The sequence below is a fragment of the Dasypus novemcinctus genome, chromosome 3, assembly GCF_030445035.2.
Source record: "Dasypus novemcinctus isolate mDasNov1 chromosome 3, mDasNov1.1.hap2, whole genome shotgun sequence".
In the NCBI taxonomy this organism is placed as follows: domain Eukaryota; kingdom Metazoa; phylum Chordata; class Mammalia; order Cingulata; family Dasypodidae; genus Dasypus; species Dasypus novemcinctus.
In genome coordinates, this window is record NC_080675.1 from 23,277,432 (window position 1) to 23,305,336 (window position 27,905).

Genomic DNA, 27,905 nt, shown 5'->3' on the forward strand with positions numbered 1-27,905 from the left:
AGGAAGATTAACTGTACAAATTTTTATTGGTGTGACAAGGTTCTTTCACATAGGGAACCTAACTATTCCTTCATTCAAGAGACTCTAGGTCTGTAAACTGTCTCAAGTCTGGGAATTGATTAAGGGGCTGTGATTCTCTACTTTTGTAATTCAAGTTAGTCTTTTGTTCACTTGACCTAGAACTCCTTTTCTTATACAGATCAAGTAGGATTTTAGTATTCTGCCCATCTATTTTACTTCTAAGTAACCCATGATCTCCTAATCTATGTCAGAAGTCTCTGTGAGTCAGACTATTTTGATTGCTGCTTTGTGTCTGCCTTTCATTGTGGTAGCCATCCCATCTTGCCCTCGGTGATTAAGTGCTGCCATTTGGCTTCTGCCAACCTGAGATAAAATTATCACCATTGTGTTTTAGGATCCCAGTTCAGTGACAGAAGTTCCTACAGTAATAACTGACTATAGAGAAGATCAACCACAGAGCACTTCAGGGATGATGGAGTTAGTCTCACAAATTTATTCCTCAATATCCTGGTGAAAGGTATACTGTCTGGGCATTCTTGATGTGGGTGAACAGGTCTTGCATGATAAATCCAATCTGACATTTCAATCTCTCTAAGCCTTTGGATCACCTCATCTACCTTACACCAGGACAATTCTGGCATCTCAACCTTAGGTAATGTAGGACACTTTTTGGCCTATGTTTCAGTCAACAACCCAAACAGAGACCCTTCTAATCCCTTGGGCTATGATATTGCATACAGGATCTCAGCTTAGGGGGACCGTATCAATAAATTCAGACTTATACAGCTTTATATTCCTTACACCATTATACCATGCCCTTAATATCCATTCCTATGAATATACCACTTTATATAAATTGGAAAAATCATGCAATTCTTGTGGGGTATAGTGCACCTTCTCATGGGTTACACTCTGTATCTTACTTTGAGTGAAGACCTGTTGGGACTTCAGTTTAGTTACAAATTTGTAAGAAAAGAGAGGTAGTGGGAGTGAGCAGCCAGAAGAATTAGAAGTGTTTTACAAGCCAAATTCCTCAGGGAATTCCACTGTAGTTCATGTGGTGAAACAAGATAATCTCTTCAGGCAGAGAAATCAGGGATTTTAGGTGGTTACAGATTTATCAGGCATAGAAAGTTTGATCTCTTTAGGTAGAGGTTTGATGGCAGATTCCTCAAGACAGACTTGAGGTCAGTAGGCTGTATCCTCAGGGCACATTGGAGGTCAGGTGGTTGGTTCCTCAAGGTAGACCATCTAAAGTTTATCTGGTAAAGAGCAGAATCTAGAGTTTCAATGTCCTCACCACCATCATTTTCAATCCATGTCTCCCTATTCCAGTTTTCAGGATCCTATTCCTTTCTATTCAATGCCCTCACTTTAATAGCAGACACCCTACAAAGGTTGGGAATTTAGTTTATATTGTGATTCAGCCACCTGCACAATGAGGCTCTGGGTCTGGCTTTCAGAAATTTCAATTCAGCGGCTACACAAAACAAGATTATTTTTCAGGGCACACATAAAAACTTTCACATCATTCATGAGGTGTTTAAGTTTCTAATTTGAAAACTTAAACTCGTACCTCTCTTTTATAACTATGTTCAGTGTATTTAGGAACAAACAGCCAATATCATTATATCTCTTAATTCTGCAAAACACTGTTAAGGTGTCAAAAAACTCTTACTCAGAGCCTTACCTCTTACAAGCATTTTAGTATCTATATACAAAGGTGATATTATATGTTTCTCTATTGCCAAAACATACCATTGACTGTCAGTGCCATCTTGATTATTGAAAATAAAGTTATTAGTTCCTTTGAATCTAAACAGATTAGAGAACCAATTGCAAAAATCCCCAGAAGTAATTCTGAAATATTACCCATAAGATTCTTTTTCTTGAGTATCTCTCCTGGTACCAAGGCTATATTAGTCAGTGTTCACTAGGGAAACAGAACCAACAGGAGATAGCTATAAATATTTGAGATTTTTATAAGAATTGTCTCATGTGACTGTGGCAGTGGAGAAGTTAAAATTCTGTAGGGCAGGTTTCAAAGAAGATTTTTGATGAATTCCTCAGGAGAAGCTAGAGGACTAAAACAGAGATTGAAATTCTCTCTTCTGACTGCTGAAATCATAACTTCTTCATTTAATGCTTTCAACAGATTGGATGAGACTTATTTCATTGTTGAAGACAATCACCTAAGTTGATTGTAGATATGGTAAGTCATAGATGCAATCAACTTAATGATCATTTAAATCCACAAAATATCCTCACAGTAACCATCAAGCCAGTGCTTGTTTGACCAAATACCTGGGCACCATATACTGACAAAGGTGACACATGTGCATAAACATCACAGGGATATAGAGAGGGATGAAAGGTAGGAGTAAAAAAGAAAAAATAAAAGTAAATGATTACCCCTGATTGCAGGTCATCCACTGAAGTGACTGAAATGCAACTCATACTTAAACAGAACTCATTTATTTATTTATTCATCCACTCATTCATTCATTCTTATCACAGGCGTAGCTTTGATTTCAATTTGGAAAGTTAAAAACTTTCAAAACTTGTCCTCTAGTTATGCTGATCTGTTTAATCTGTTTTCTTTCATATTGACTTTATTCTCAAACAAGCTTTTCCATGTACCTATAAAAAAGGTCCCCAGAATATTCAGACAGATGACAGAAGGAGAGAGAAATCCAGTTTCAGTACCTAAAAGGATTACTGTAAAAGGGTTTTGACTGTCCATTTATGAAACTATCAAACACAATAACCTTTTATAGACTCTCCTGGCACATGTACACACTCCTACATGTGCTGATAAATCCACCTGGAGAACAAGCAGCTTCCAAAAGAGAATGTACTTCTTTGAATCTTGTGTGGACCCCAGAAAAAAATTTGTTCTTAAGCTAAACCATTCCTGTACATGCAAACTTATGTATATGAGATCTTTTATTTAGATTCAGTTAAGGGACCTTGTGATTAGACCACTTTTGATCAGACCATTTCAGTTAAGGTCCTTTGATTAGATTGGCTTGTCTAATCAAAGATGTGTGTCCTAATTCTTTTCCTGAAGTCTTATATAAACTGAGGGTTGAAAGCAGAAACACATAGAGAAAGAGAACTGTAAGCTTTTACCCTGCCATATAAGAGAGGACTCCAGGGTTGCCTACAGCTACACACAGAGAAACCTGAGTGACTGAGAGAGAAACTGAAGACTGGAATCAGTAGAGCAGCCGGAAGCTGAAAAGATGATGCCCAGGGAGAGATGAGCAGTGTATCTGATCACCCACAGCTGAGTTCTGGGAGAAAGTGAACCTGGAAGAAAAGGCAGAGGCCAGCCACCATTTTGCCTTGCCATGTGGCAGGAGTTCAAGGTCACAGGTAGCTAACCTTTGGTGAGACAGTATCTCTGATGATGCATTGATCTGGACATATTCACAGCCTTGGAACTATAATATTTTACCCTAATAAATTCCCATTATAAAAGCCAATTTGTAACAATACAAGAATGTTCCTCTATTGCAAGGTGTTAAGAATATGGTGATACATGGAAAAAACACAACTAATGTAATTTATAGGCTATAGTTTATGGTAATATTGTGGTATTTTTGTAACAAAGGCAAGAAGATACTATATCAATGCTCAGGATTAAACGAAATATTAGATTTAGTTTTAAAAGATGTGACTATGATCAAGCTTTTATTTTTTTCCATTTTCTTCATTAACAAGGATACCTTGGTCATATCATTTAACCAATCTATGCTCATTTATTCATCTTTTGGAATACTGGAGAAACAATTGAGTTTGTTTTTAGGATTAAATAAGATAAAAATGCCAGGAAAGGATTTTTTACAGTAATGCTTCCATAATTTGTTAAGTTGCCTTTGTCTGTTATTTTATTTTTTGAAGTTGAATTAAAGTTAAAGAAAAGAGCCTACCCATTTCTGGTATTTTTCGTTGGAAGTCTTTGGCAAACTAAAACAAGTAGGAAAAATTTCCTGGGCCCACAAACAAACTAACAAAGATAAAAATTATCCCAGCATTTATTTTAACCCCATAGTTCTCCATCAGAAATCTGTACAAAAAGCATTGAGAATACAGTTAGGGGACCTGAGAATTTATCTTGGCTTGAACACACACTTAAAAAGGACATATTATGTGCCTGAGTTTTTTCACCTCTCAAAAGGGGGAAAAAAAAAAACAATGACAACAACTAAACATATTAATAGCTTACTATGTTCTGGGCATTACTATAAATTTTTAAGGGTTAGCTAACTAACAAACTGCCTGACACTTAATAAATGCTCAATAAACCCATTGCACTTGCTAAAAATGTTGAAGGCTCAACAATTAACTTCCCTACCAGCTAATACACTTTTAATAAATGTAGTTAAATCTGAATGATTTAAATGGAATATTGACAGATTATTTTGAATGATAAATTAGATCATTGCACATTATTATAACGAAAAAGATAACAGTGTTTGTAAAGATTGTGACATATTAGAAGAATAAATAAAAGTGATATTCTAGACTCTGTTTTCATTTCTTGAAATGTCTTTTTTTTCCAAATCAATAAAACCTGTTTTTGAAAGGCCTTTTTTAAAATCTTTTTAAAATGTACCTTAAATTCTATCCAGGTCAATTAGGCAAGAAAAATTAAATAAAAGGCACCCAGATTGGACAAAGAGATAAAGTTTATCTCTCGTCGTAGATGATATCATCTTATATAGAAAGAAACTTAAGGAATCCACTAAAAAACTATTGGATGTAATAAAAAAAAGAACTTCAGGTGTTTACAGCATAAAAGATCAATATACAAAAATCAGTTGTATTTCTATACACTTTCAATGAACAATACAAAAATGAAATTTAAAAACACAATTCCATTTAAATAGAATTTAACAGAATATAATACTTAGGAATACATGTAATTAAAAGTGCAAACCTTATACTTTGAATATTAGAAAAATTGTTGAAAGAAATTAAAGAAGACATAAATAAATGGAAAGGCATCTCATGTTAATATAATTTATTTGAATCCAGTTTAATAATATTAAAATGGCCCCAGTACGATTGCAACAGAGAGAATAAAATAGAAAATTTCATGAGATTGATACTGAAAGTAGGCGTAGAGTATGCTGAGAATTTCAGAATATATCATATGAATGCTGGACAGCCATTAGAGCATTTAAGATGATCAGACTTGCATTTTCAGAAGATTTTCCTTCCATGGTATGAAACATATCTTAATTGGATGAGCTGCTATTACAAATATCACAAACAGGAAGTTATTGATTCATGGTTTTGAAGCTAGAAGTTCAAAATCAAGATTCAGACAAGGCTTGCTATCTTCTCTAAGAACGTAGCTTTTGGATGTTGGCTGCCAGCAATCCTTGGGGTCCCTTGGTTTGTATCTCTGTTCCACCTCACATGATGATGACTTCTCTTTTGTAGATTATGTGACTTTCAGCTAATTTTTATAAAGCCTCCAGATTAAGGCCCACCTGTGTTTAGCATGACATGATTTAACTAAAAATAACATCTTCGAAAGGGCATGTGTAAAATAGGTTCACATCCATGGAATGCAGATGAAGCTCAAATCTATGTGGGGTTACAGGATTCAATCTACCACAAATGGATTGGAGAGAGGCAAGACTGAAGTCAATCATTTCAAAAGCTCTTGTAGTCAATGTGTAAAATTATTTTAGGATGGGGAGCAATGGGTTGGAAAGATCTAGAAAGATTGCCTATACCTGGAAAGACTTGCTAATTGCCGAATAGGCAAGTGAGAGAGAAATTAGAATCAAGAATCAACTCTCAGGCCTCTAACTCACTTAACTGCCTGGATTGACGGTGCCCTTTCTTGATATAGAGAGTAATAATACATGAGGTTTGATACACATTGATGAAGAGCTGAGCTTTACCTATATTTTTTTATTTGAAAGTGTTTAAATAAAAGCATAAGTTAAGCAGTTAGATATATAATTCTAAAACTCAGGAGATAAATCTAGGCTAAAGACATAGATTTGGAAGATAGATATTAAATAATGCCGTGGCACTGGATGAGGACACCTGGAAAGAGAATGAAACTTGATGAGAGGCACAGACTTAAGACAGAATCTCAAGGATTTCTTTCATGTAATGCTACTTAAGCCATATTTTGCAGGTGGAAAGAAATGATTATGAAGCATTGGGGAAATCGCTAGAGTAGAAAAGAGTCTTTCAGGATTACAGTCCCATTTTTTTGTCACCAACTTTCTGAAGAAACTAATCAGCCTGATCAGATAATATTTCTGGGTTTCATATTAATTATATGTTAACTAAGAAATTGAACAATATCAGTGCTTCTGATCAAATTCATTCATTGAAAAATGCAGATTGTTAGGACTCCTTCTAATCACTTAAATCACTATATCTGCAAGAGAGGCCCAGAAATCTGTAGCACTCTGGGAAAATGTGCACTGTATAATTTCTATAGAAACTACCAAGTTCAAAGTTCTGTGAAACTATGAGGATATACAAAAGACATGAAAAATACAAAATAAAAGGAACAATAGGGACTATTAAGGACAGGTTTGAATCTGGGGCTAATTTAAACATTCTTTACTCTTCTTTTATTCAAATTGAATACCTCACCTTTAGATTTGCATCAAAACTTGGAACCATATGTCTTAAAGCTGAATGGCTTTAGTGACTTAAATGGTGTACCCCCTGTGGGAACTAAATTTAGAACTGGTGATTGGCTGACTTAAATCCTTGATTATAAGATTTTCCTCTACAGCATATTTTAAGTTAAGGATAATGAATTTTCTTTTACTTTTTGTAGGCAGTTTTCTTAATAGGGCATATTTATTGCAAATTTATCCAAAATAAACTTAAGTTTTAGCTCCCTGCTATGTTTCAGCCAAACACGTCTTAAGAACAATGAATCAGTGGAGATTCCAAAAGAACAAAACAGAGCTGTCATTACAGGTTTGGAAAGTTAATTAGAGTGCAAATTAGCAATGGTTCCTATAATGATGGCCAAATGTCTGATTGTTCCCAGCAGTCAGAGCAGCCGGTTCTAATGTGAGTTTTCCAGATTCCTTAGGGTTAAATTGTCATATTTAGCAATGCAGGATTCATGTGCAGGATTGGACCAGTCCACCAGGGAAGACCAAGTCAGTGACCTGCAAATTGAAGCTTAAGAACATGACAAGATCACCTGGGACAACTCTGGACCAATAATGATTATGTTTGGCATATTGAAATAAGAGCATTCCACCTTAGATGGAATGGGTAAACTTAAATTGCTCAAGATGGCAATTTAAAAGATCTTTTAAAAATAAAAGATTCCCCAAGACTCCCAGGCTCACACAGATATGGATCAACAACTTCAATGCCAGTGGGATAATTGTTATCACAAACCAAAATATAATTTTACTCTACATATTTACTAGAATTTCTTTGCATGTAAAAGCTGAAAGAATTTTTTCAGTCTTCCTAATTTGGTTCTTTCTCAGTCTAAAAACACATCATATATGTCTGATTTGAGGCTTTTACATTTTTGAATGCATGTCACTCCTCACACAAAACTCCCGTTTAACACCAGGTAAAATTTTATACACCTTTGAACTATATAACTTTGTCCTCACTGGTTCATGGAAGAAGAAACTCTCTCTGTGATTAGGGGCTCCAAATTTTTTCCCATAATAGTTTGACAGTACTTTTTTTTAATGAACTCCTTCAACAAACATTTCCTGAGGGACAACTCTATGTCAAGTACTATATTAGTCAGTGAAACTACAAAGAAAAACACAAGGTTTCTTCTTTCATGAAGCTTTTTAAATTAAGGCTAAGGTGTTGCTATCAAACCATATTGAAAATAAATGCAAAAAATTCCTCTTTTTGCCAAGATGGAATAGCTAGTATTGAACTAACTTATGTTTCTCAAATATCTTGAAAACTGAACAAAATGTTTTCAAACATTGGTCAACAAGAAAAGCATTAGGATCCCTGGGAGAAGGAAAACAAATAAGATGATCTCTACAATCACCATGGTCTTTTGCCTGGAAAGCACATTCCAGATGTACAACCCACCACTGTGCATACTGCCTCATTGTGTACTGCCATTGTTAGAGAAGAAAGGTGGATATTGGCTCATGGATGGATGATTAGGTAAATATCAAACTATTCTGCTAGATAATCAACATCATCTTCAAAGCTTCCTCTAGTTTAAACCTGACTATTTACTCCATAGTGAAAAGGGGCAACCTGTGCGTGATTTTATACAAATAATTGATGAAGTTTACTCTAGCTGTCCAGATTTAGTCAACCAATCTTTAGAACATTTAGATATTGAGATATACACTGATGGAAGCAGCTTCATGAATCAAGGACTTTGAAAAGTGTCTACACAGTGGTAACTTTACAAATGGTACTGGAGAGTGGGGCCCTCTTACCCGTTATGTCTGCACAGTGGGCAGAACTTAATTGCACTCACCAGAGCTTTATATCTGGAAAAGAGTCAGTGAATAAACATATATACAAGCTGAGCGTGCATTTTATATAGGACCTGCTCATTGAGCCATTATGCAGAGACAGAGTACTCTTTAACATCTAGTAAAAAGGAAATGAGACATGCAGACAAAATCTTAGCCTTATTAGAGGTGGTAATGTTACCTAAAGAAGTTCCCATAATACATTGCTACAGTCATCAGAAAGGAGAAATAGACTTTATCAAACACAATTGAATAGCAGATTTAGAAGCAAAAGCATCAGTCAAAGAAAACCTCCGGTCTCATCACTAGTACTTTCTACTATCTCTGATACCAGATATAAGACTAAAAATCTTTGCTCCTCAGTGTTCGGCCGAAGATCTATTGAGAGAGGAGCTTTGACTTAAAGAAACAGATGCCAAGTCTCAATTGAGTTCACAGTTTGGATAGTGTTTTTATCTGATGTTTTTCTGGTTCCACTGGCAATTAAGATATTGTTTGCCTACTCTAAGTATAATTCTCTTATATCTCAAGCTAACAGTTCTCCAAATATTGTGGGAACATTCTCAAACCCTTGTGGAAGAGAAGCCCAACCACATTGTTTTATGTTAGTAATGGGGTCTTTCCATTCAAAACAAAAGTCATTGAGATCCTGAATCAAGGAGTATGCTGTATAAAGCATCTTTTAAATCTAAGACTGTGAACCAACAGAACGCTCCAGATAATTTAGTAAGTTAAGTATATGGATTCAGAACTACTGGGTGGGTGTCCTCTACAATTTAATTAATGGCTTAGAGATCTTACACAAACTGGTATTTGTTTGCCAGGTACCTGACTTCCTTATCAGTAATATTTAGTGTTACATGAAAACTGGCAAGGTCACATTAATTGATGTTTTAAAAATGTCTCTTTTAATGGAGCAATTTCTTTTTTGGATTCTAATTTAAGTGGGTATTTAATATGACATACAAGTATACCTGGATTTCAGAGTTTCACTCAAACCAGTTTCATCGTTTTTGCACATCAGGGGTTCTTATTAGCCCATGACTCTGGTTTCACAGCTTTCAAGATCTCTTCTGGGATAGGGGTGATCTGCTTATCTCCCTCAGCAAACAGTATTGCAGCTTACAATGCATAAGCTTGGCCTGCAGGTACTTCTATTAACAAATAATCTGAAGGAAAGGTTATTGGGCATTTAATTTAGTTTCCAGTACATTTAGAAAACTATGCTTCACATTTCTGGTCCCAATTAGGCAGTCCAGAAGCTGCAAATATGGCTTATTTGCACTTTTACTGGATAATCCTGTTACAGTCAATGACTGGTTAGAAATCACATTGGATCTTTTATTTAACACTTAGTACATGGCTCCTGTATCATCAAAAAGTCAATTAATTATTTTCCCATCTGTATTGTCACCTAAGGCTCTTGGTGGGAGATTGAGAGAAGTGATATTTCTTCTGGCAGAATCCCTGGAGCTCCTTCATCCCAAGTCACTGTCTGAAGTATCATTTCACTGACACATCTGGAGTCTGAGTCACCCAGCTTCCTTTGGGGTTTTCCTGACCAGAGATGGCTAAGGCACACCCTCTTCCAGTGCCCATCTTCCATGCATTATGAGCATTGGTCATCCCTGATTTCTTAAGGGCTTCTCCTGGTCCATCGAAGGGGCCTGGGAGTCTTACCCTTCTGTTGTTGTCCTGTTCTGGTTATTTCATTAAAGCCTCGAGTAGTGCTGCTTGCCTTTTAAGATATTGATCCTCAAGCACTGCTTGCTTTTGGAAATAGCAGTCTTCTTTGGCTTGGTCCCTGTTACTACAGAGTTTAAATATGATTTCACCCAATGTGGAAATAGGCAATCCTAGTCCATTCTCAATTTTTGGCAACTTCCTCCTCATATCAGGAAAACTCTGAGTAATAAATATCAAATTTAAATTTCTGGCATTCTCTGGACTTTCTGGATCTATGTCAGTGAACTGTCAATAAATAGCATAAATCTTTTCAAGGGAAGCTGAGGGTTTTTGGCTCTTGTGGTACTTCATTGATCTTTTGTAAGTCTAGAGGTTTGGGGACCACTCTTCTCAGCCCCACAATGATACACTCTTTATAATGTTCCAATTTAGCCCTGCCACCTTCATCATTTGGATTTCACTCAGGATCCCTCATTGGTACTGCTAAATTTGTTCCAGCATATACTGGATTGCCAGGATTTTCTCCTTGCTTCTTATCTGCTTCCTGCTTTGCCTTTTCTATCACCATTCTCCATTCTTGCCCTGTTATTAAAGTATTCAATAGAGACTGAATAGCCACCCAATGAGGGTATGAGTTGCAAAAACTGAAACAATTAAGTTTTCCAGTAGAGCAGATGTAGCTCAGTGGTCGAGTTCCTGTTTCACATGTATGAGGTTCTGGGTTCAATCCTCTGTTCCTCCTAAATTTTTTTTTTTTTTTAACTTTCCATTCTCTTTGGTTCTTCTCTATACAGTGAGGTATTATTCCTCCAATTATAAAAATCTGACGTGGAGAACAAGGAATGCACATATACAAATTCTCTTGGGCTTCCTCGTTATCAATTACCACTAGCATTTGCCAGAGGGGTTGAAGGTTTCCTGGTGACTCAGCTGCTAGGTTTGAGAAAGGCCCTGGACAAAGTGAGTACTCTGATAAGTGTGAGAGGAATAGGGGGAGAGCATTCTATTTCAAGTCCTTTTACCTCTGGTAACAAGGGCTGCAGAACAGGAGATGGTGGAGAAGCTTCCTTCTTTCCTGACCTGCTGGCCCCTTGGCTATAGGGAGGATGTGGAGCAGATCTAAGAGTTAATAAAGGCTCCTCCAGTTTTGAATCTGGGAGGAAATTTTTTTCCTCTGTTCACCCTTACAGGTAAAATTTTATATTTTCTTATTAACATAGATTGCTGAAAGAAACAGGATTGTACATACATTACCTCATCTCATTTCTACTCTATTTTACAGAACAGCTTTAACCATAATATAGTGATCATTTCTATAGACTAATTGTCAGACCTTTTCTCTCCTGATTCTAAATCATATTTAGGCCAGACACTGTTATAGAAATGAACCATTTTTATTTTTTCCATAGACCCATAACTAAAATTTTCCCAATTTTTCAAGATGCGGTCCAAAGGGCCACATTCAAGAATGCTGTTAGAATTAGAATTGGAATTTCACATTTTAAAGAATTTCATTAACCAGCAACCAATTAGAAACACTTTAACAATGTAAATGCAGTTAAATATTACTTTAGAAGTTTAAACAGACACTTAACCCTTAGTATACCAGGTAACATGCCATAAACGAACTGACATTTAAACATATTATATTCCATTAAGTACCAATTAATTGCTGGATTACTTTTCAGGAGTATACTCAAGAGAGACTCAAGGTTCAAGACACTTGAGGTAACTTGAACACCAAACAAATTGCCCCCCGCCCCCCCCCGCAAAAAAATAAACAACAACAAACAGGAAAAGGTGGAGAGGTCAGAGAAAGGGGGATCATTCTGGAAGTAGTTTAAGGGGACTTGAACTGCTGAACTAGCTTCCTGATTCACTTCTACTTTTGTGACACACTCACCCAGTCAGAGGTCCAGACTTGGAGATGAATCTGTTTCTCTCTTTGAATCTTTAAAGTACTTTTAAGGCCTGGAGTACCAGCAAGACAGGAGAAACCCAATTTTCAAGCTTTTGGACCATGAGGGTCTAGCAGCTGCTCAACACTTGATTACCATGCTCTTGCTGGAGCCCGAGAAACTGGAGCAGTTGGACTCCTTCAGGGACCCTTTTCTCCTTAGTCCTTGCTGGGTCACCAAATTGGTACTGAACAAATGTGGTTCTTCCTTCCCAACACATTCTAAAGACCAATTTTTGAGACATTAGTGTTTCAAAGAGAAAGAGTTTATTTGTTTGCACAAGCAAAGGAGGTCAGTAACTTTAAACAGCCTAAAAACTGCCTTCTCGATTTGCAAAAATTCTAATGCTTTAAAACATTAGGATGGTAATGCATTATTGGGGTGGAGTTTGCACAGGTTCTTTCATTAATAAACATTAAGGGGCTGAAAAGATGGGAGTAAGTATGGAACTGGAGGGAGTCACAGAGTTACAATCATTATCAGAGATCAAAGCATACAGGAGAAGGGGATATTGAAAACAAAGGTTATCCATAATGATTTTCATATGGATATCAAACAGAGGAAGGTGGAGTGGTCACCTTTTCAATAGGAATGTTCATATACAAGAGTATGATCTGCCTGGAATAATTACTACGCTGGCAGATTTTTAGTCAGAAAAAGGTGAAGTCAGTTCAGCCAATTTCATTAATTTCAGACATTAAACCTTTTGGTTAATTTAAAAAACATCTATATAATATTTCAGTGATCTTAATCATTTGTTACTTCTTTACGTTTGGTTGCAAACACATCAATATAAAGGCAGGGAAGAGTAGAGAAGAAGGGGAGAGAAACAAAACATTATTTACTTGGAATTCTAGAATAAGCACAGTTGTACTAGAGTGCAGAAAGCTTACCAAGCTATCCTAGGGTCAGCAGTGGATGTACCTGTTTGTGTGCATCTATATATTTGTGTGTGTGTTGGGCTGGGAAAGATGAGCTGCAAAGAAGCACGAGAAATTGTTTTTTTCAGAAAAAAAGATTTAAACTTGGAGGACAGTTGCAACAATAATACAAACCCCATATTGAGAACCCCAACATACCCCCTCAATTCCCCAGAAAACTTTACAATTTGCTACCTTTGTTCACCCTTCCTTCCTTCCTCTTTCCCTCTCTCTCTTTCGTTCTTCTTTCTTTTAATTAATTAATTAATTTTTCTCCCCTCCCCCCCTCCCCCAGTTGTCTGTTCTGTGTGTCTATTTGCAGCGTCTTCTTTGTCTGCTTCTGTTGTCAGCAGCACAGGAATCTGTGTCTCTTTCTTTTTTTTTTTTTATTATTATTTTATTTTTTTTTTATTGACTTTGTAATAATATTACATTAAAAATATATATGTGAGGTCCCATTCTTTCTGTTGCGTCATCTTGTTGTGTCAGCTCTCCGTGTGTGTGGCGCCGTTCCTGGGCAGGCTGCACTTTGTTTCGCTCTGGGCGGCTCTCCTTACGGGGCGCACTCCTTGCGCGTGGGGCTCCTCTATGTGGGGGATAACCCTGTGTGGCAGGGCACTCCTTGCGCGCATCAGCACTGCACGTGGGCCAGCTGCACACGGGTCAAGGAGGCCCAGGGTTTGAACCGCAGACCTCCCATGTGGTAGACGGACGCCCTAACCACTGGACCAAGTCCGCTTCCCTTTCTTTCTTTCTTTCTTTCTTTCTTTCTTTCTTTCTTTCTTTCTTTCTTTCTTTCTTTCTTTCTTTCTTTCTTTCTTTCTTTCTTTCTTCCTTTCTTCCTTTCTTCCTTTCTTCCTTTCTTCCTTTCTTCCTTTCTTCCTTTCTTCCTTCCTTTCTTCCTTTCTTTTCTTTCTTTTCTTTCTTTTCTTTCTTTCATCCATTTTCTGAACATTTGCAAGCACATTATAATCCTTGAACATAATACTTCCATGTACATATGAATACAGATATTCACATACGTAACCACTTTAAGTGCAGTTATCAAGTTCAAGAAATTTCACGTTGATAGAAAGCTTACATTCTAAATTCCAAATGTTTCTTATATCTCAATAATACCCTTTTGAGCCTTTCTCATCCATTCTTAGATCCAATCCAGTATCATGTACTGCATTTAATTGTCATTATCTCTTTGGCTTTACTCTCTCTTTTTAAAATGGGGAAACATTAAAACATAAATCTTGCCATCCCAATTCCTTCTGAGCATCCATTCACTGGGATTAATCATAATCACAAAATTGCAATAACCTTACCATCATGCCTTACTAGAAATTTCCCTTCACTCCTAAAAGAAATTCTATACTCACTTTGTTTTAACTCACTATTGGCCCTTCCCACCACCCATGGTAGCTTGTGCTCTACTTTTGTCTCTATGAGTTTGTATATTCTCTGATATTTTCTTTGTGGTTACCATGGGCTTAAATTGAACATTTTTAATTCTCATTTACTTTGATACCAACCCCATTTCAATAGCATACATGAACTATGCCTCTATACCCCTCTTCTCCCCACCTTTACGTAGTTCTGATAAAAAATTACATATTTATATATTATGAGTCCAAAGCCATTGATTTATCATTACATTTTCTGAATTGGCTTTTAGATCCTGTGGAAAGTAAAAAAGTGGAGTTACAAATTTAAAAAATACAATAATACTGGTATTTATATTTACCCATCATTATCTTTACCAGAGATCTTTATTTCTTGATAAGGCTTCAATCACTTTTCTATCATTCTTTTCTTTCAACCTTGCAGAATTCCCTTTAGCATTTCTTATAAGGCTGAACTAGTGGTGATGAAGTCCCTCAGCTTTTGTTTATCAGGTAATATCTTAATCCTTCCCTCATTTATGAATTTGCTGGGTACAGAATTCATTACAGACAATATTTTGTTTTCAGCACTTTAAATATGACTTCCTACTGCCTTCTTGCCTCTCTATTTTTTTTTGAGGAATTAGCACTTGTTCTTTCTAATGCTCCCTAGTATATGAAATGTTGCTTCTCCCTTGCAGTTTTCAGAATTCTCTCTCTCTCTTTTTTTTTTTGCATCTGACAGTTTCATTATGACATGCATGGTGTGTGTCTCCTTGGGTTTATACTGTTTGGAGTTCACTAAGCACCTTGGATGTATATATTCATATATTTCTTTAAATTGGGGGAGATTTTAGCCATATTTCTTTGAGTATTCTCTCTGTCCCTTTCTCTATTCACCTTCTGGGACCCTTACAATGCATATATAGGTATGCTTGATGATGTCCCACAGTTACCTAACTCTGCTCACTTTTCTTCATTCTTTTCTCTTTCTGCATCAGACTTGGTGTTTAAAGGATCTTATCTTTAATTTCACTGATTTCTTCTATTGCTGGCTCCAATCTACTGTTTAACCCCTGAAGGGAAGTTTTAATTTCTATTACTATAGTTTTCAACTCTTTTTAGTTTCTTTTAAATAATTTCCGTCTTTTTATTGACATTCTATTTGTGTTCATCTCTTATTTCCCTAATTTCCTTTAGTTTTTTGTCCATGTTTTCACTTAGCTCTTTGAACATATTTAGAACCATTTTTTAAAAGTATTTTTCTGGAATTCTAAAGTCTGATCCTCTTCATTGATAGTTTCTAATGCTTTAATCTTCACCCTTTGTCTGGGTTATTGCTTACTGTTTCCTTGTGTGTTTTATAATCTTTTGCTGAAACAGACATTTTGGTATTTTAATGTACTATTACTGGAATTTAGACTCAGAGGTATCTGATATTTAAGTTTGTTTCCACTTAGCATTACGACAGAGCTTTCCTTGAATGCCAGAGCTAACCAAAATTTTTAAAAAGGACAAAAGGAAAGCAACTTTCCCAGTCTTTGCAGACTGATTTCTGTGAGTGCTGTCCTTCAGACCTTATTCATACAAAGAAGTTAGAGAATAATTCTAAGGCAATGTGTAGGAGACTCCCTGGTTCTTTTTGTACATGTGTCTTTTCTTGGGCATGCGCATTTGGGCCTAGGAATTCCCCCACTTTTATGGCTCTTAATGTATTTTCTCACAGACCCTGGGGCACTGAACTGAATGCTTTACAAACAGCAAGCCTTTGCCCCAGGCATTCACTTGGCTCATCTACCACTGCATTGTGTTGAAGAGCTCTGTGTGTTGCCTTCTACATGCAGGGCAACTTCTGGAACAGATAACTCAACCCACACAACCAGATGGGGCCAGACATACATGTTACCAGTATGTGTTTGAAGTTTACTCTGCTCCCTCTGGAACCCAAGGCAGGGATCTAAACTTGGGAGTAGGGGCTGACTCTGCATCAAGTCAGTGAGAGGTAGGGGTGGGGCCAGCCATGGTAGATCTGTCCTCAGTTATACATTACTTGATCCAATGAACAAAATGATATTGTTAGTATGCAACCCCATCTCTCCATCACTTGTCTTGGATTCATCTTGAGGTTTGGCCTGACAACCATCATGCTTTCTCCTATAGTTGATATGACTGTTGGAAACTCAATCCTGGGGAAAGGAAGGAGTCTATCTCTCACCTTCAGTAATAAAAATGCCAAGACAGAACTCAGACTGGTTTGCTTTTGTTACATTATGATCTAGATTTAAACCCTGTGGTTTGGTAGACAATGTATTATAATTGGCTGTGGTCATCTGCCCAAACCTATAGCAGAAGAGTAGGATACTATTGCTAGCAACTGTAGGAGAACAATGTGATTGCAGGAAGAAGAAAAATTGCCAAAAATATGGGTGTTATTACCAATACATAAATGCAGTTCACAGCATACCACTATATTATGTCCATTTGATATGACTCTGTCAACACAGTATCATGAAGTCTTATCAGAAATGGTTATTGCGGTATAAGGTATTGTGAAGAGCTAAGCTGCCACATGTCAGGATGGTGAATTAGGACAATAAGCCAAAATAAAAGTCATGCCTTTAATAGCTTTCTGTGACAATATATGTAAGAACTTAAACAGAAAAAAAAGCACCAGCTCCCACAACATGCCATTTTTCCTTATGGAAAGGCACTAGGCATGGGTCAGATGGATCAGCATAACTGTCAAAGGAACCCTGAGGAAAAGGCTCCTGCTGTTTTTTGAGCCTAGGAATTAGGAGTAGGTGGGAGAAGGAGAGGAGAAAGAGCTAAGAGTGGGAAAATACTGCATACCAAGTCAGAATGTAGAAAAGTGTCTTCAAGACTCTCACCCCACCCCACCTCCCACCTCTCATAAGGAAGTCTTGGTAGAGGTATCTGGGGAAGGTCTTAGCTAGGATGCCTTTGATAAAGAGGCCTGGATATGAAAATGCCTGGACTAGGAAAGCAGATATGTACAAAAGCTTGGTTAGCTGGGGGGTCAGGGGCCTGAGACTGTAACCCCCTTCAGAGATTACAATGAACCAAGTCTGATGAAGGGAGGACAACTTTCCCCCATGAAGTCTGCCGGCAAAAACTTTGTAATTGTCCATGGACAGATTGAAAGATCACATGTAACATTTTTGTCCTGGACCAAACTCCTCAAACTCCTCAATAGGCTGGAAATATTACTTTCATCAATTGTAAAACAATATCTATAAGTAGCAAATACTTACAAAACAGAAAATAATTCAGCTTAACTTTATTTAGAAAATGGAAGAGAATATATTAAAGTCACTATTCAGGGACCTCTACTCTAAGCTATAAATATTTCACAACATGTTTCAATAAAATGAATTGTAAGTGAAATAGCCTATCAATGAATGACTTGTTTTATTCCTGATTCTAATCATGCCTTAATTTTATTCCTGCTTCTGCAAAAACACATAGTTAAAAATTTTAAAGCAAATGAAATTTTAGTGAGGAGCGAGGCCATAAAAAGTTTTAAACAATAACAGTAATTTAAAACACCCTATATATCTAATATAAAATCAACTTTCTAAATAGCATGATTGAATTTTTTTAGATCTTTGGCATGCTAAAAGACAATCAAAATTCAGCCAGTTTTAAAATTCATGAATATTTAATGCCATCAAAGCTGTAAATAAAGGATATTTAGAACTGTATTTATCCCACTGTTCAAATAAAAAACTTTTCATCAACATGTAATTTGAATATATATTTAACATTTATATTCTAGGCAGTATCATTACTTTTAATAATCTGTACACACATATTGAATAAACAATTGACTTGTGAAAACTACATATAGAGTTCATTGATTAGCAAACATAATTAGATGAACTCCTTAGATTTACATTTATTCATTGTAAGTTACTAGTGAAACTCAAGACATAGATATTCAACATTTCTGTAAAGATAAAGAAATAGAGAGATTGCAGAGATTTTTTTTCCCTATTAAACATAGTATATTACAGAGCTCAAGTATTACCAGAAAATTCTGGGACTCTTAATGGGAAAGACCAAATGAATTGATAGGGAACTGATAAACTATTAGCAAATAATAATCCATGCCATAAAATATGGAAGTAGATTGTACCAGCTAAAAACAAATATCATAAGAAATAATTGCGCAGTAAACACATAGAGAAGTAAAAATCAGGGAGATTTTTAAGTTAGAATTCAATGCTTATGGAAAAAAAATGTGATTGTACTATTTGAGTGTTTATTAGACATTAAACTCTGTGAGTGTAGAAAAATGAATGTCTCATTATTTGACCTCAAGGAGTTCATTGTCTATCCTAAGTAGAAAGATGAAAAAGAATTAAGTGTAATAAAATGATGGAAGCATTCTTATGGGACAGGGCATCATGGAAACTAGAGAGAAAGAGACTAAGAGAGGGAGGGAGACTGTGAGAAGGAGGGAGGGAGAGAGATCACTAGATTGATCTATTGTGTCTAATGAGAAAGTGAAAGGATCCTAGATAAGCTCTACCATCAAGGATACAAAGATATATAAATGAAATACACTTTAATTTATATAAGTATTGGTAACAGAAGTTGGAATTCTTTTGAAAAATGTGCTCAGAGATGAAACAAATCCCATCCCAATGCCTATTCTAAAGTTCTGCTTCAAAAATTAAGTGGTTCTCAAAGTGAATAGAAAAATGTGTTAGAGTTTGTCAAGTTATTGGAGCGAAGTTGGGGTAAGCATACAAACAAACAATAGTGTTCACTCTACTCTGAAGTGGAAGAATGAACATTAGATTGTATTGGATTCAGAGGTTTCACTTCTACTTGATTAAACCATGATTAAGACCTTGATTGAAGAGATATGATGTGGGGGCATTTCCAGGACTTGGAGTTGTCCTGGGTGGTACTGCAGGGACAGATGCTGGACACTATATGTCCTGCCATGGCCCACTGGATGGACTGGGGGAGAGTGTAAACTCTAACATAAACCATTATCCATGTGGTGCAGCAGTGCTCCAAAATGTATTCACCAAATGCAATGGATGTGCCATGATGATGAGGGAGGTTGTTAATGTGGGAGGAGTGGGGTGAGGGTGGTGGGGGTATATGGGGCTTCATATTTTTTGAATGTAATATTTAAAAAAATAAATAAAACCATTAAAAAAAGAATGAACAGAGATTAGCAATCATGAGACAAAAAGAACAACTGAACTATCTGGAGTTCAGCAAAGCTTCGACTGAGAGGAAAGGGACTGGGACAGGGTGGTGAGTCAACTTAAGGTAAGAAAGTTCTGAAAAGTAGAGCTAGCTCATGCAGGGCTTCATTTGTATGTTCTCTTTGTACTTTATTTTGTAAGCAATGTAAGGTTGCCAAAATGTATTTTAAGCAAAGCAGCACCATAATTTGAAGTGCATTTCAGAAAAAATTTCTTTCAGAAATTTGGAGCAGTTTTTGCCAAACAGGGTGTTTTGGATACCACTGACCGCATGAAATGCTATCAATATTTCACAGGCTGTCTATTTGGAAAGGGGAGTGGATGGAGTCCTAGGGCCAAAGGAAATTGAGAAGCTCTTAACTGAATAAAAATAGGCTTGAGAATTCATTCACAAATCCAGCTTTGGCTCTCGAAAGGAGTATAAAATAATCTTTCCAAGTTTCATTTGATGAAGGCATTTTTTATCTTGTATAAAATCTGTAATCATTAGCTTAGGAAATGCAATTATAGATTTGTTGGAATAAAATATGCTTCTCTGGAGGTAGGCAGAACTTTTAGGAAACATTTCAGGCAAATGTTGACAGAAATTGTAAAGGTCAATGACAGTGTGCTAGTGTGAAGCTTGATGGACCCCAGAAAACCATATTCTCAAAGCTAATCCATTCTTGTGGGTGAAAATCTATTGTAAGTAGGGCCCTTTGAGTGGGTTACTGCAGTTAAAGACCATTAATTAGATTAATTTAATTAAGGTATATCCCAGGGTGGGTCTTATTTCTCTTACTGGGTTCCTTTAGAGATGAGATAAAACCAGGGAAAGAGGTGAGAGAAAACCACCAAGACCAGAAGCTGAACATAACAAAATCCAGAAGAGAAGGGTGAGACCAGCAGATTCTACCATGTGTCGAAATGGCCAGCAGCCAGTCACCAGAGAGAAAGCATAGACTGATTATGCCCTGATTTGGACCTTTTCATGACCTCAGAACTGTAAGCTTGCAAGCTAATAAATTACCATTGTAAAGGCCAACCCTTTTCTGGTATATTGCCTTTGGCAGCTTTAGCAAACTAAACCAGAGAATGTGGATTGAAATAGATCCTGAGGTGGGGAGAGTAGACAACACTCGATGTTGGATATGACTAGTCAGGGAAGTTGTGGAGCCAAATTATACTTTGGTTTTAGACTATGTTATTTACCTGTATTATCTATTGCTGCATAATAATTTACTTTAACATAACACACATCATACATTTATTATCCTACAATTTCCTCAGGAATCTAGGCACAATTTAACAGGCTCCACTGCTTCAGGGTCTTTCACAGCGGTACAATCAAGGAGCCAGGCTGGACTGCAGCCTCATCTGAAGTCAAAATTTCTAAGGTGACATAAGTGCTTTTTGGCAGAATTCAGTTCATTATGAGCATTGGGTTGAGGGTTTCAATTTCTGTTGATGGTTAACTATAAGCTACTCTCAGATTCTTGCCATAACATGGGCCTTTCCATATGGCAAGTCATTCCATCAGAAAGCACACGAAGAGATAAAGAGAGAGGATGCAAGTAACAGAAGCATTGCTAACAATACCGAAGTAGCTATATTTCTTTTGTAGTCTAATCTTGGTCCAAATCAGGGCATAATAACCCATTAATTTTGATGCATTCTATTTTTTAGAAGCAAGCCTCTAGAGCCAGCTTGCACACAAGAGGAGGGATTTAAAGAAGGGCGTAAACAATAGAAGACATGAATCCTTAGGAGCAACTTTAGAAGGCTACATCTGCCACATTATCTAATGGTTGGTAATTATGTAATGGAAGATGCAGGGACTATTCCCATAGAGAGGGATGACTTTCGAATTAAAAATACGTATATTCTCTACCTCTAAAGCAAATTAAAATTTATTTCTTAAAAATAAAGTGATTATTGGGCAACCTGCCTATTAAATTGCATGATGGACCAAAGCATTCAAATTTTTTTTTCAATTTTATTGATACATATTAATAAAGCACTAATCCATTCAAAGAGTACAATCAATGTTATTTGGTGTAATCACTTGTTTGTGCATTCATCACCCTAATCACTCCCAGAGTACTTCCATTATTTCAATAATAATAATAAACAAAAAACAAACAAAACTCGTTACTCTCAATCTATGCCTTGCCTGGCAAATATATCTACTATTCTTTTACCATCTTTCTAGTATATTTGTATTTATATTTTGTAAAAAGTCTTATATATGCAATATCACTCATATTCATATTTTACATTAGGTTTTACTATCTTATTCAGTTCCATGTTATAGTTTTTAGCTTTCCTTTTAGAAATATACATGAACTTAGACTTTCCTTTTCCATCCACTGTCCTACCCATACAAGCACTGCTTGTTACAAACACCATGATATGCTTTAACCATTTTTATTCATTTCCAAAGATTTACAAACTGCCTTTTTAACAATTCTGCACAAATTAATCCTCAAGTTTCCATTCTCTATCCTCCTATTTTCTCGTGACCTATATTCTAATTATTGACTCTATGAGTTTCCACAGTATATTTAGTTCATAATAGCACAATCATACAGCATTTGTCCTTTTGTGTCTGGCTTGTTTCACTCAACCTAATGTCCTCCAGTTTCATCCATGTTGTCATATGCTTCACAACTTCATTTCTTCTTACTGCTGCATAATATTCCATCATTAGTATACTCCATAATTTGTTTATCCATTCATCAGTTGATGGACACCTGAGTTGTTTTCAACTTTTGGCAGTCAGTAATGTCACTGTGCAGATATCTGTTCATGTCTTTGCAATCAGTTCTTCTGGGTATATACTTAGTAATGGCATTGTTGGGTCATATGGCAAGTCTATATTTAACTTCTTAGGAACTGCCAAAGATCCTCCGCAGTGGCTGTATCATTCTACATTCCCACCAACAGTGCATAGCTTTCGTATTTCTCCACATCCTCTCCAACATTTACAGTTTTCTGACTTTCATGCCTAATAGGTGTGAAATGATATCTCATTGTAGTTTTGATTGCATTTCCCTAATCCCTAGTGTTGTTGAACATTTTTTCATGCATTCTTTACCATTTGTATTTCTTCTTTGATCAATTGTCTTTTCAAATCATTTGCCCATTTTTTAATTGGATAGTTTGTCTTTTTATTGTTGAGTTGTAGGATCTCTTTGTATATCATACATATTAAACCATTTTCTGATCCACTGAGTTGGCTGCTTTTTCACCCTTTTGACAAATTTCTTCAAGGTACAAAAGTGTTGAAATTTGTCTATTTATCTATTTTTACTTTTGCTGTTCGTGCTTTGGGTGTGAAGCCTAAAAAACTACTGTCTACCATAAGATCTTGAAGATGTTTTCCTACAATTTTCTTCCAGGAGTTTTATGGTTGTTGCTTTTATATTTAGGTCCTTGAGTCATTTTGAGTTAATTTTTATATAAGATATGAGATAGGGGTCTTCTTTCTTTCTTTTAGGTATGGATATCTAGTTCTCCTAGCACCATTTGTTGAATACACACTTTTGGGCCAGCTGGGAGGGCTTGACCACCTTGTCACAAAGCATTTTTACAATTTGAAGTCCATGAGGCGAATCTGATAAGCAATCTATGCACTCAATTTTGAATGTTTTTATGTGTTAAACATGCATGAAGTGAATATGACCAGAAATAAACACAATTAGAATTAAAAAGTTTATTCTAAGAACAGTTTGTATTTTTATTAAAAGTGTTTTTGAAACAAAACATTTCTTTCCCTTGTAACCCAATATCTTTATCCTCATTCTCTTTTAATCCCTTTCTTTCTGATGTTTTACATAGGCTGGGTTAAAACCATGTGTTCCTGTTTAGGGACTTACTGTGTGATAAATTGTTGTGGTATTTCAAAATTTTTCTACTCCTTCATCCTCTCATCCCAACTTCTCAATATTATAACAACACATAGACATGAACCTTTCAGTTAGTGAAATGCTCAGTACCCTGGTTGCTCACATTCAAGGCAGTTAAAAGTATGTAAAGACTTTTATGAAAAATTTTTTCTGCATTTCTACTTTATAGGCATAGTGTCCATCAGACTTAAAGGGTTTAGTAATTGTATGAGTCAGTCAAAGGGGTGCTGATGCAAAATACCAGAAATCAGTTGGTTTTTATAAAGGGTATTTATTTGCTGTAGGAGCTTACAGACACCAGGTCATAAAGCATAAGTTAATTCCCTTACCAGAGTTTATTTCCACATGTTGGAGCAAGATGGCTGCTGACATCTGCCAGGGTTCAGGCTTCCTGGGTTCCTCTCTTCCCAGGGCTTGCTTCTTTCTGGGCTCAGCATTCCTCTTTCCCAGGGCTTTCTTCTCTTTCCTCTGTGTACTTACTTCCTGGGGATCCACCTTAAGATTTCAGTATCAAACTCCAACATCAAAAATCCAACATGAAGAACCCTTCAACTCTGTTCTTTGCCATATCTTTTATGCCCTACTAGTACAAGAGGTTTACCTGATTACTTATTCAAGTAAACTCTGAATCCAATAGAATCTAATATGCCCAGAGGAAAAGAATAGTTTACAAACATAATTCAATATTTCTTTTTGGAATTCCTTAGCTATATCAAACTGCTACAGTAATTTAACCCAAGTATTTGAGTTTCCTAGCTTGTCAGAAATATGGGCATCTACAAATATTAATCATTGATCACATCCTGAACACAGGTTGAGTGCTCTTTTTTTTGCAGAGATATAGAGACACACTGCCCCAAGCACTATGCTTCCCGGGATCAAGTAATCCTTCCTAGATCTAATTGAAATGAAATAAAAGAAGAAATCTTTTGTGTGTGTGAGATCTAATTTTGGGAGTCAGTATGGCAAATTTCAATTATAATGATTTTAGTAAACAAACAACACTGCTATTTCAATGCTTAATGAACTAGGACAATTTAATCTGAACCAGAATATCATCATTTATATAAAGACAGTAATAATGTTTATCTCATGGAATTACTGAAAGTTTTAAATAAGATGATATCAAAAAATAGTAAACACTAGTAGAACAAAAAACAGAAGAGTGTAGTATTCAATAAAAGGAGAGAGGCTGATTTAGTTTGGATGGTCATAGAAGGCCTCTATGAAGCAGCATAGCTAGAGATGATAATGGTTTGGAAATGGGATAAGAGATAAGATGGAAAGATGTGGAAATATTCAGAATATTTCTTTGAGATAAAACCAGTAGAACTTTTTGAAAGACTTTATGCAAAGATCAAAGTAAAGATAAAAAATTCAATCCTTTTTCTTTGAACTAATTTGTTGGGTATAAGATAATGCTATTTACTGTGATAACCAAGTATAATGGTGAAGACAATGTGAGATACAGTTTTGTCAATGATATATGTTGATAAAACTAGTAAACATCCAATAGATATGGCAATTATATACTGGGATATAAGATATTGGACCTCAGTGGAGAGATCATGGCTGGAGATCACATTTTGGAATCATTTAAATAATTATTTAATGCATTCAAATCTATAAGGGATAGGAAAGATTTGAGACATAGTAAGCACTATTTAATTGTTTGAGAATATTGCTTTCCTGCTATAATTGTTATTATTGATGATATATAAAACACGGGAAGACAGAAAGACAGAAGATAAATTTTGCTCTATAATATATAATAATAATCCAAATCCAAGATACTATTATTATATTCCAATATTTAGAGGTCAAACAGAAGAGTGGGCAGTAGCAAAGAAGGGTTAGAAAGACTAGAAAGTGAATTAAGAGGAAAAATGGATGTGTACACTGTCTCTAAATGTAATAGAAAAATGTGACTAAAGAAGTACAATGGTAAGTCAAATGCTTCTGAGAGGACAAAGAATATGAAGATAAAGAAGAGCTTTTAGATATAACAATGTAAAGGTTATTGAGGAATCTTAATGAGTCAGTTTCAGTATAATGATAGAAATGGAAATCTAGAAGCAGAAAAAGTAGAAGTAAACTAGTGATAATAGACAATTATTTTGAAAGGATTTATCGGGAAATTGATAAGAGAGACAAAGGGGTTGATAGACATATGCATAGACATTTGCTACTGTTGTATATTTTTAAATGGGAGATTTTAGAGCATGTTTATATATGACTGGGGATGAACTAATAGAAATGGAGAAATTTATTTATGTGAGAAAGGAAATAATTGCAGTAGTCAGACCTTGAGAATGCTAAAAAGAATGGAATCTAGAGTACAATGAAAAGATTGAATATTGATTAGTTTGTTGATATTCATGTCTTGTAATAGAATGAAAACCAAAGCTTGAGAAGAGATACAGGTATGTTTGTGGAGGAAGAATAAGTAGAACAGATTCCTTCCAATTGCTTCCAATCATTGAGAGAAGGAATAGGATGTTTGAAATTTTAGGAGAGCATGGAAAATACAAATTATTTCCCTAGGGAGATGTAAAAATGAGCATTAGATAGAAGTGATAAGAGATTGTCTTACAGTGTTGACTACTTACTTGATATTTGAGATCCTGAGTATAAATTACTACTGTCAATCTTAGTTTTACATTATCTCTAGCCATGTGTAGTTGCTTGGGTACAGGCACAGAAAAGGAGATATTTAACTTTAAAGAGATTTAGTGTTTTCAGGCAACAGAAAGAGAAAGGGGCAAGGGAGTTAAAAATATTAGCAAGATAATGATTCTAATGATGTACCATAGGATCTAAGATGAATAAAGAAGGAATTGATAATTTCAAAGGGATGTGTTTGATAGAAAGACTAGAACTTCTCATTGGGGCAAAAGGATTGTTGGAGCAGAGATAGAAAATAGATGAACTGGAAGAAGAGTAGATAGTGTCAGAAAGTGTAATAGTTAATAGTGAAATCTCAGAAGTATTGTAGTGATGGTCGTCAATGGTACACTGAGAATGGTTAAATTAAGATGGAGTAATAGACCACTGAATATGAGAGTTAATAAAACTAACCCCTGGGTATTAAATGGGTCACTTAGAAGATCCAACATATTAAAGTCATCAAGAATGGCAACAGGAGTAAACATGGAAAGCCTATCATGAGTCAAGTGGAGAAATCCTCAGCAAATGACCTATGTCAAGGAGGTCAAGACATGGTACTAAAATTGGAAGATAAGGGTGTATTATCTAGTGATTATAGAATCCAAAGGAGCTGGAGGTTTTGAAGGAGAAAAAGAGGATGCAACACTGAAGGGCACTATGGAGAAAGAAAGACACCCATCATATCTCTAAGCCATGGGGTGTGTGGGGAGCAAGCAAATAAATATCCTTCACTATAAAGATCTAGCAAGGTTCAGGTAGAATTATATTAATTCATAAATGTGAAGAGAACATTTAGAAAAGAGAATAGGAAAATAAGGAGTTTTTATGTAGTTTATGTCTCCATAAAAGGCAGAGGAACAAACGCTGAGATTATAGCTAAGAAGAAAACAACAACAACAGAGTTTATAGTTTAGTTTAAAATAGAAATAAGTAGGGAATTACAGTGTACTATGATTATTGATGTGATTGGGGAAGAAGCTAATAGAAATATTTAACCTAGTTATCAAATGAAGGGCAGAGATACAGTCCCTTAGTTAATAGCAGATACTTTAAAAAGGTTCAGGATGTAAGAAGGTTTCTAAAGCTTATATTCCACTTTTTTCATTCATATTATTTATTTTTGTCATTTTTATTTTTTGAACAATCATGGCAGATGTTTATTTATTAATTTTTACTTTTTTGATCTTTCCAAAGATTCATCTTTTGATTTTGTTAATCCTCTCTCATGCATCTCTGGTTTATAATTCATTGATTTTCTGTGCTTTATCAACTCATTTATATATGTTTGGGTAGCATTATTAATTGTTTTGCAATTACTTAAGTTTGACATAAAGCTCATTAACATCCTTTTTTTCTTTTCTAAAATAAGCATGCAAAAGCCATAAATTTTCCTCAAAAGGCCGTTTGAATTGTCACACATTTTTGTAGGATGTTTTCATTACATTACAGTTCTAAGTATTTTAAACTTTTTATTATGATTTTTCTCTGATGCATGAATTATTATTCAGAATTAAGTTTATATATTTTCTAAACGTGTGGATTTTCATATATTTTTCTTTTTAATTAATAATCCAATGGCACTATAGTACAGTAAACACAAATACAAGTTTTTTAAAAATCTGCTGAGAATTTGTGACCAAAGATACAGTCAAATTTTATAAATATTGCCT